This window comes from Zingiber officinale, chromosome 2A (assembly GCF_018446385.1).
Source record: "Zingiber officinale cultivar Zhangliang chromosome 2A, Zo_v1.1, whole genome shotgun sequence".
Classification (NCBI taxonomy): domain Eukaryota; kingdom Viridiplantae; phylum Streptophyta; class Magnoliopsida; order Zingiberales; family Zingiberaceae; genus Zingiber; species Zingiber officinale.
This window is the reverse complement of record NC_055988.1, coordinates 132,900,527-132,908,735: the sequence shown is the minus strand read 5'-3', so window position 1 is coordinate 132,908,735 and position 8,209 is coordinate 132,900,527. Positions and strand designations below refer to the sequence as shown.

Genomic DNA, 8,209 nt, shown 5'->3' with positions numbered 1-8,209 from the left:
CTACACTTTCCCCTTGATTCCTCCACTTTTTACCCATGATATCTCCATGCCCATACGAATGCTATGGCTAGCTCATGGAGATTAGATTACCCTTGGGTTGCCTCCTAGGAAACACTCGTTTAAGGTCTCAAGCTCGACCCCAACTAGCTCAATCTAGAGGAAGGGGCTCAAAGAAATACAACCATTCATCTTCTTCAATTGGCATGCCAAGGAAATAACTCTTCAACCATTGTTCGTTCATCTTACAAAGCCCAAACTCTTCATTCCATAAATCAACTACCCATTATGGATATACCTTTTGAACTTTGAAGGGTCCAGTCCATCTTAACTTTAACTTCCCTAGAAAAAGTTTCAACCTGGATTGAATAACAACACCAAGTCTCCTTGAATTCTCTTCATAGAATATGGCGATCATGTCATTTATTAGTTCTTTCCTTATAAGATTTGGCATGTTCATACGCGTTGATTCTTAATTCCTCAAGCTCATTAAGTTGGAGTTTTCTTTTCTCTCTTGCTACTTTCAAGTCAAGGTTGAGTTGTTGAATTGTCCAATAAGCCCTATGCTCTAATTCAACCAGGAGGTGGCAGGCTTTTCTGTAGACTAGTCGAAACGGTGTCATCCCGATGGGGGTCTTGTAGGTAGTTATGTGGACCCATAAAGTGTCATCTAACTTTAAAGACCAATCCTTCCTGGAGGGGGACACTGTCTTTTCTAAAATTACTTTGATTTTTCTGTTAAAAATTATTACTTGTCCACTAGTCTGTGGATGATATGGCATTGCGACTTTATGACTAACCTTATATTTTTTTAGTAAATTTTTGAACTGCCTTTCGATGAAGTGAGATTCACCATCACTTATAACTACTCAGGGGTACCAAATCAAGGGAAGATAATTTTCTTGAACATTCTAATAATAGTCTTGCTATCACAAGGAGAGGCTATAGCTTCCACCCATTTAGACACATAATCAACCACCATTAAGATGTAGCTATTTACGCATGAAGATGGAAAAGACCCCATAAAATATATTCCCCACACATCAAATAATTCAACTTTAAAGATGTAGTTCAATGACACGTAGTGATATTTCCAATTTTCTGACATCGATCACATGTCTGAACATACTCCTTTGCATCTTTGAATAGATGTGGCCAAAAGAATCCAGCTTGGAGAACTTTAGCAGTTGTTTCCACGACCCCTAAGTTCCCTCCATAAGACTATGAATGATAATGAAACCATATGTCTTTGATTTCCTCCTCGGGTACACACCTTCGATATATTGCATCGCCACACTTTTTGTAGAGTGGTTCATCCCAAATGTAGTAATTGACATCAGTGAAGAATTTATTTCTTTGTTGAAGAGTGAGATTTGGTGGAATAACCCCATCGGCAAGATAATTTGTAATATCCGCATACCATGGAACAGTTGTGCTAGATATGGACAAAAGATGCTCATTTGGAAAAAAAAAAAAAATCATTAATACGTAAATCATGTTTCGAATTTTCTCACCCATCTTGCCAAATTCTAGATATTCTGCACCTTTCTTTGGAACTATATGCACTGGGCTTACCCATTCACTATATAAAATAGGATAAATGATCCCTACATCAAGTAATTTAAGAACTTCCTTCTTGACCACCTCTTTCATATTTTGATTTAACCTTCTCTAATGTTCAACTGAGTATTTGTGATTATCTTCTAGTAAAATTCTGTGCATACATAAAGAAGGGCTTATTCCTTTGATGTCATCAATGGTATATCCAATCACTTTTTATGCAAGCCCAGCTCTTTGATTAACTTCCTAGTTTCAGGTTATGATAGATTTGCATTGATTATCACTGGAAATGTAGAATTGATCTCAAGAAATTCATATCTAAGATTTAGAGGTAGGGGTTTAAGTTCCACTTGTGGTAGTAGTAGTTATGGTACAGTTGAATTCTACTCAAGCACCTTAATTTACTCGCACTTAGTCGTTTCTTCACAATTCAAACTTTCTTCTAGGGAATCTCCTAATTTGTGTAAGCACACATTTTCATAATTACCCCCATCTTCATCCTCACTTTCCTTGCTATTCTTTCTCATAGTTTTTTCAAATAGAGGTGTCTCTCTATCGAACATCTATGAAAGGGTTGCACTACACCAAAGAACCAATTCTTTAAATTCTTCATGGTAAATATGAATGTCCTTTTCTGAAGAATTTTGATCTTTCCCCTTTTTGGGGATTGTTCCACCTCTTGACTCAACTTTGCCTTCAAGCTCTTCAACTTTGAGATTCTTAGAGTCATTAGACTTTCACCTAACCACTCATTGAGATTTGTCACCACTCGGTCAATCACTTCATATGCTTCATCTAAACTCTTACTTATTAAGAAACCCCCAACAGTTGAATCCAACTAACTCTTATTTGGGAAACAAATCCCTATGTAAAATATATGAATGATTAACAAGTTTTCAATTCCATGATGGGGACACCGATATAGAAGTGTTAAAAATCTATCCCATGCTTGGCATAATGATTCACCTTCTTTTTGCTCAAAGTTTGGAATTTGATTTATTAACTAAATTGTCTTCCTTAGGAGAAATACTTGTTTAAGAATCTTCGTTCCAATTCATCCTAAGTCATGATACTCCTAGTTGGTAGCGTATTTAACCAAATCTTTATGGCATTTTTGAGGCTAAAAGGAAAGACCATTAATAAAATATTATCTGTAAGAATCCCTTCATATTTTATTGTATTGCAATATCTATAGAGCTCCATAAGATGCTGGTAAGGACTTTCTGAATCTGATCTTCCAAACTGATTTTCTTAAATTTTGGAGATAAATGCTGGATCAATGCAGAAATTAGGAGCAAGAATCTCTGGTAGCATAATGGGTCCCAATCCCGTTTTTGACTTAGGAGCTGTATAGTCTCTAAGAGGCTTATGAACCATCCTAAATAGTTATTCGTAAAACTGAAATTGCAAGTATTCAATGTGTAGAAATTAAAAGAAATAAAAGTGCAGACTATGTAGAAATATTTACAACATCTAATCTAACTTAAGTGTTCATCACCAATGTCAAACAATCCTCGGTAACGGTGCCAAAAACTTATTATGAAGCTATAAGTGCATGACTATATTGTCAGTAATAAAATATTGATCCCACAGGGATTGATGAGCAATTCGCACGATTAGCTAGCTAGACAATCAAAATATGGGTTGAAGTTCTTCGAACTGAAGTTGAGAAAGTAAAAGAGAGAAAGAGAGCTTTGAGGAGAACTGGTCAAGGAAAGTGTTCTTCGGTTTTATCGTAATATTAATCAATGTGTTATGGATTATTCATCTCAAATTATCTATCCTTATGCAATGTAGTATAACTAAATCCTGACACTCTCCCACGATGGTCGCATCAGAGTGTTGCTCTCTTGATTAGCCGATGCCTATAGGTAGTAGAAATAACCTAGGATGTTCAGTTAAAGGATGCCCCTTTGTCACTTAGGGATCCCTGATCATACGATCCTAGATTATAGAATAAACCTATTAAAATAGAATAAGCAATAACCCATTAAGCATAATTAGATCCTTTCGTGTAAGAAACTACCCTCCCTGTCAAGGTGATATCCTAAAAGTCTGGTTAACCCTTGTCATGAGGTCTCTAGGCATACGATCTAGAGCATCCCTTTTATGGGGTGAGTAATCTATATATCCAATCAATTAAACATAGAAATTAAGTATAAATACATTACACACACGTTTAATCAAATAGATACAAGACATAAACATGTTATTAGAACGAAAATTGGCAAATCCATAGAGTTCACATCAATTTCACATTATAATTACTCCCTTAATCCTATAACAAAACAATCTACTCCATGACAAAGACAATTGAACCAAAAGGTATAAAGATTACAAGCTTCCTAAACAATTCAAGAGAGAAGAGAGAAGGAAAGCTTATCCAAGTGCTATGTTGGGTCTTTGTATCCAATCCTTGTATCCGGAGAAGATGGAGATGTTGGAAGTGGCCTTATATCATTGAAGGAGGCAGAGATGGAGCGTGGATCTTGACTTAGAGTCTCCCCAAGGGGAAAACTCTCCTCCCCTTCAAAGGGGAAGAACTCCCCTATTTATAAGTAAGGCACGACCTCATGAGACACGGGTTGTGTCACGATCATGCCAACTTGGCACGACCGGATCCTGATTACTCAGATATGAGGGGGCACAACAATGTCTCTTGGACATGATCGTGTCTTGAAGTCCTAGACCAGAGGAGGCACGACTATGTAGATCCACACGGCCACCTCCCTAGTAGCTTCTGCAACGACCTCTCGTTGACTTCTAGAAAGACACAACAGTACCTTGAGGCATGATCATGCCCTGTCTTCTTAAAGCATGGGAGGCACGACCGTGTAGACCCACACAGTCGTGCCCTTATTGGACTCTATAAAGCACACGACTCAGGATGTAAGAGACACGGTTGTGCCAAGGGGCATGACCATGTCATGGCTTCTTCTTGATATTGTTCCGAGATGTGTTTTGTCTATATTTATTCTCCAAATCACAACCTATTAATTAGAAAATAACAAAAGAGTACATCTCCAACAAAGAGAATAATAATACTAGAATAATGTTAAAATAGGGTACAACAATATAGAATGTAATCAAGAAATATGAGTAGATGTGTGTTAAAACAAGGATAAAAGCATATACAAACTACATACATCATCTTCTTTTACAAAAGATGGGGTTTAATAACAATCTTACCAACCCTTAACTTCAAGCGTACAAAGAAACTAAAAGAATAACAACTTGTGTTACCAAAGGATTAGCTCGTTTGAGCTCGTAGCAGCGTCACATCATTGTTTCTGTAAAATACGGTAACAAATAATAATTAAATAATAAGGTTTAATAGACGAAAAATCATAACGAAATTTTTAGAAATTTTTAGGAATTTTCTAGGATTTAATTGGAGTTTGTAGGACGTATTTTGAGGGGTTAAAATTATAGGCTTTGGAAAAGGTCTGTTTGGAATACCTATTTAATAGGGAGTTGATTGGATTAATTAACCTAAGGTTGTAGAGTTTAACCTAAGTTTTATTTGCCTCTTCCTCCACCCGATGCACATCTCCTCTTTCCGTGCCCTAAGCCACCGCCGCATCTCCCTCTCCCTCTCCCTCTCGCGAGAGCCCACACCCTGCCGACTCTCCTCTCGTGAGTTCTCAAAGAGCCACAGCCGCTTGCTCTTTTTTCCCTCACTCTCGTCGGCCTTTTCTCCTTGCACGAGCACCATAGATTGCAGCCGCTCCCTCGCCCTCACACCAGCGACACAACCGCCAGCTCTCTTCCCCGAGTCCTCGCTTGCGGTTTCGCTCCGGTGTCTCTGCCGTGCCGACCATCCATGAGCCCACAGCCGGTGTCGTCTTTCCCTAAATCGATCGTCAGCTGGGAGAGTGATCACCACTGCCCGAGCTGATGCCGCCCTCTTCCGATTGCTCGTTGTCGTTGATCACAGAGCCTCGATGCTAACAGCCATCCACCAATTTTGAGACGTCGGTGCCCTAAGATGCAGTCGTCTTTGATCTTCGGACTGCCCTTTCCTTTTCAATAGGCTGAGCAGTGCCCTAGCTTTGCTTCGACCACCATAGCTTCATCAGCAGCTAGTTCGGATGGGTGCCGCTGGCCACAGTGAGTTGCAGCAGTAGGGGATTGGTAACATTAGGGTAAGTGTTGATTACCCAAATTTTGTTTTGATCTAGTTCTTACTATTGGAGATTTGGATTTGAATCTGATGCTAATGTAGATTTAGTTTTAGTGGATTGATTTGGATTGGTATCGAATTTAGAATTGATTAATTAGTTGATACGGGATAAGACTTGATTTTATTTCCAGTTGAGGTTTGGTTCATTAATGATTGGTTGATTTAGAGGAATACCTGATTGTATTGGGAATATTAGATTAATATTGTGATTAGTGGTGATGGGTTAGATTCGTACGGTTCCTTGTTGGCAGAATTGAATAGATTCTAATTAAAGATTCATGGATAAGAGTTATGCAAGCTAATCATTAATTGAGGATAATTAATGATCGGTTTGAATAGGATTTTTCTTGAGGGTTTGGATCTTTAGGTCTAGCCACTTATTGCTTATCTGTTAGCTAAATTATATAATATATAATTTGTAGGACTCTGATTCGAGATGAGCGTCTCGACGTCGGATTTAGTTTGATACGATCTTCTTTTGAGGCGGGTACTTCTTGCTTTGTTTCTTTTAGTACTTTGACCTTGGTACATGAACTAATTTGGATAAGAAATTATTTTTACCTTGACTCCACTCTTATTTTTCCTGCGCTTGATACTTCCACGTGATCTTTGAGAAATTCATTTCTATATCTATACAGTCTCTTGTTATTGTCCATGATCAGTAGCAGATACTAGATACCATGTTTATATGCTTTGACTGTTGTTTATTTATGTACTATATTGAGCATGCTGGCTTCATGTAGCATACCTGTTTCTGCTTATATATGATGACTGTTGCATTGTTCGCATCATGTCATTGCATGCATGCCGCATCCTCGGCCACTCGAGAGAGTGGTAGCTGGAGTTGATGTCGCTTGTCCTGTCATGCCGCACTCGGCCACTCGTGTGAGTGGTAGCTGGAGTACGAGCAGTAGGGACCCCGTCGCAGATGTAGCTAGTTAGCTACTATGGAACTGTCCCCTCGGCCACTCGTGTGAGTGGTAGCTGGAGTGGTGTACAGTCTGTCACTGACCCGACCTCTCGACCATACAGGGGTCATGGTGTAGAGGGGTAGGTGGGAGTGACCATCCGTGCATACGCTGTTATTATACTTGCTTTGGCTGCTGCTGTTTATATATGCTGTTATTGCTTAATTACTGCTGTTATTCATGTATGCGGATATGCTTACTCATATTGAGATATATTCTCATTGTAGATTGTTTTAGTCATTGAAAATTTGTATATACCTTGCTTATTACCTCTATAGTTATGAGCAGTACTGTAGCAGACTAGTACCAGTTCTGACCTATTATACCTAGCCTAGGATATGGTTTCAGGTATAAGCATTTATTTTGGTTCTATTATAGTATCTGCTATTTCTCTTATGAGACTGTATACTGTTAACACTCTCTACTTATATGTTATGTTCATGCACTATCTCTTCTCTTTACCCGCTGAGTTCCAATACTCACCACCCCACAATATGGTTTTCTTTCGCCAGGTAACAGGTAGATGAGTCATGGATGCTTGGAGAGATGCCGGCTGCCAGTCCTGGGTCCGATGTCACACTCGAGGATAGTTTCTTTTTGGATTTTGTTATCGTTTGGGTGGTATGTTGATTTTGTGTATTTTTACTTTTCAATAAGTCGATGTGAATTTTGGGTCAAGTCTGTGATGGCAGGTATTTGTGTTAGTGTCATTGTTGGTTTTACGTTCGTATCGTTTTATGTCTTCCGCTGCTGTGTGTTTATTTTATTCCAGCCGAGTGGGCTGTTATTGTTGGTGCAGGAAGCATCCGACAATCGAACTTAAGTTTTGATAATGGCAAAGGGATTCAAAGTTAAGATTCTCTGTTATCTAACATGTTAAATGAGTGTTTCAGGAAAGTCCTAACTGCGATTAGGCAGGTGAAACCTTAGGGGGTGGTAACCCTAGGTGGAGGAAAGTCCTAGCTGCAGTTAGGCAAAGGGAAAACCCTAGGGGGTGGTAACCCTAGGTCATAGGGGGTGGTAACCCTATGCGGAAAGTCTTGGCAGGTCGATAGCTTCAGGCAAAAGTCCTAGGGGGTGGTAACCCTTGGTGGAAAGTCCTGGTGTCGCGAACCAGGTGAAAGACTGGACTAGCCGGGAAGCGGATGTCCAGCAGGAAGTCTGGAAGCGTCGAGTGCTGACGCATCAGGTAAATCTCCTGAGTGGAGTAGGTGAGGACGCGTTCCCCGTAGAGGGAACAGTAGGCGTCGGGTCGACCTAGGATTTCCGGCAGGAAATCCGAAGTCAAACTCGGACAGTCCGAAGACTGTCAATTATTCTTTACAATGTTTTATCTTATTCTAACACTGTCTTGCAGGGGATTTTGCTCGGACTAACCTTTGTTTGCAGGTGAGGAACCTGCTGGAAAAAGGCTGTCCGGGCGCCCGGGATGGATCCGGGCGCTCGGAGGTTCGGGCGCCCGGAATAGGTCCAGGCGCCTGGGACCAAATTTTATCCCTGC

The 8,209-nt window shown here is 39.9% G+C and overlaps 1 long non-coding RNA gene across 1 annotated transcript; it reads left to right on the top strand.

Moving 5' to 3' along the window:
* Nucleotides 1-4,984: 4,984 nt before the first annotated feature.
* LOC122040041 lies at nucleotides 4,985-7,453 on the top strand. The gene is made up of 2 exons (XR_006128486.1): nucleotides 4,985-5,702; nucleotides 7,221-7,453. It is a non-coding gene; the product is annotated as an uncharacterized LOC122040041 (long non-coding RNA).
* The last annotated feature ends 756 nt before the right edge of the window (nucleotides 7,454-8,209 follow it).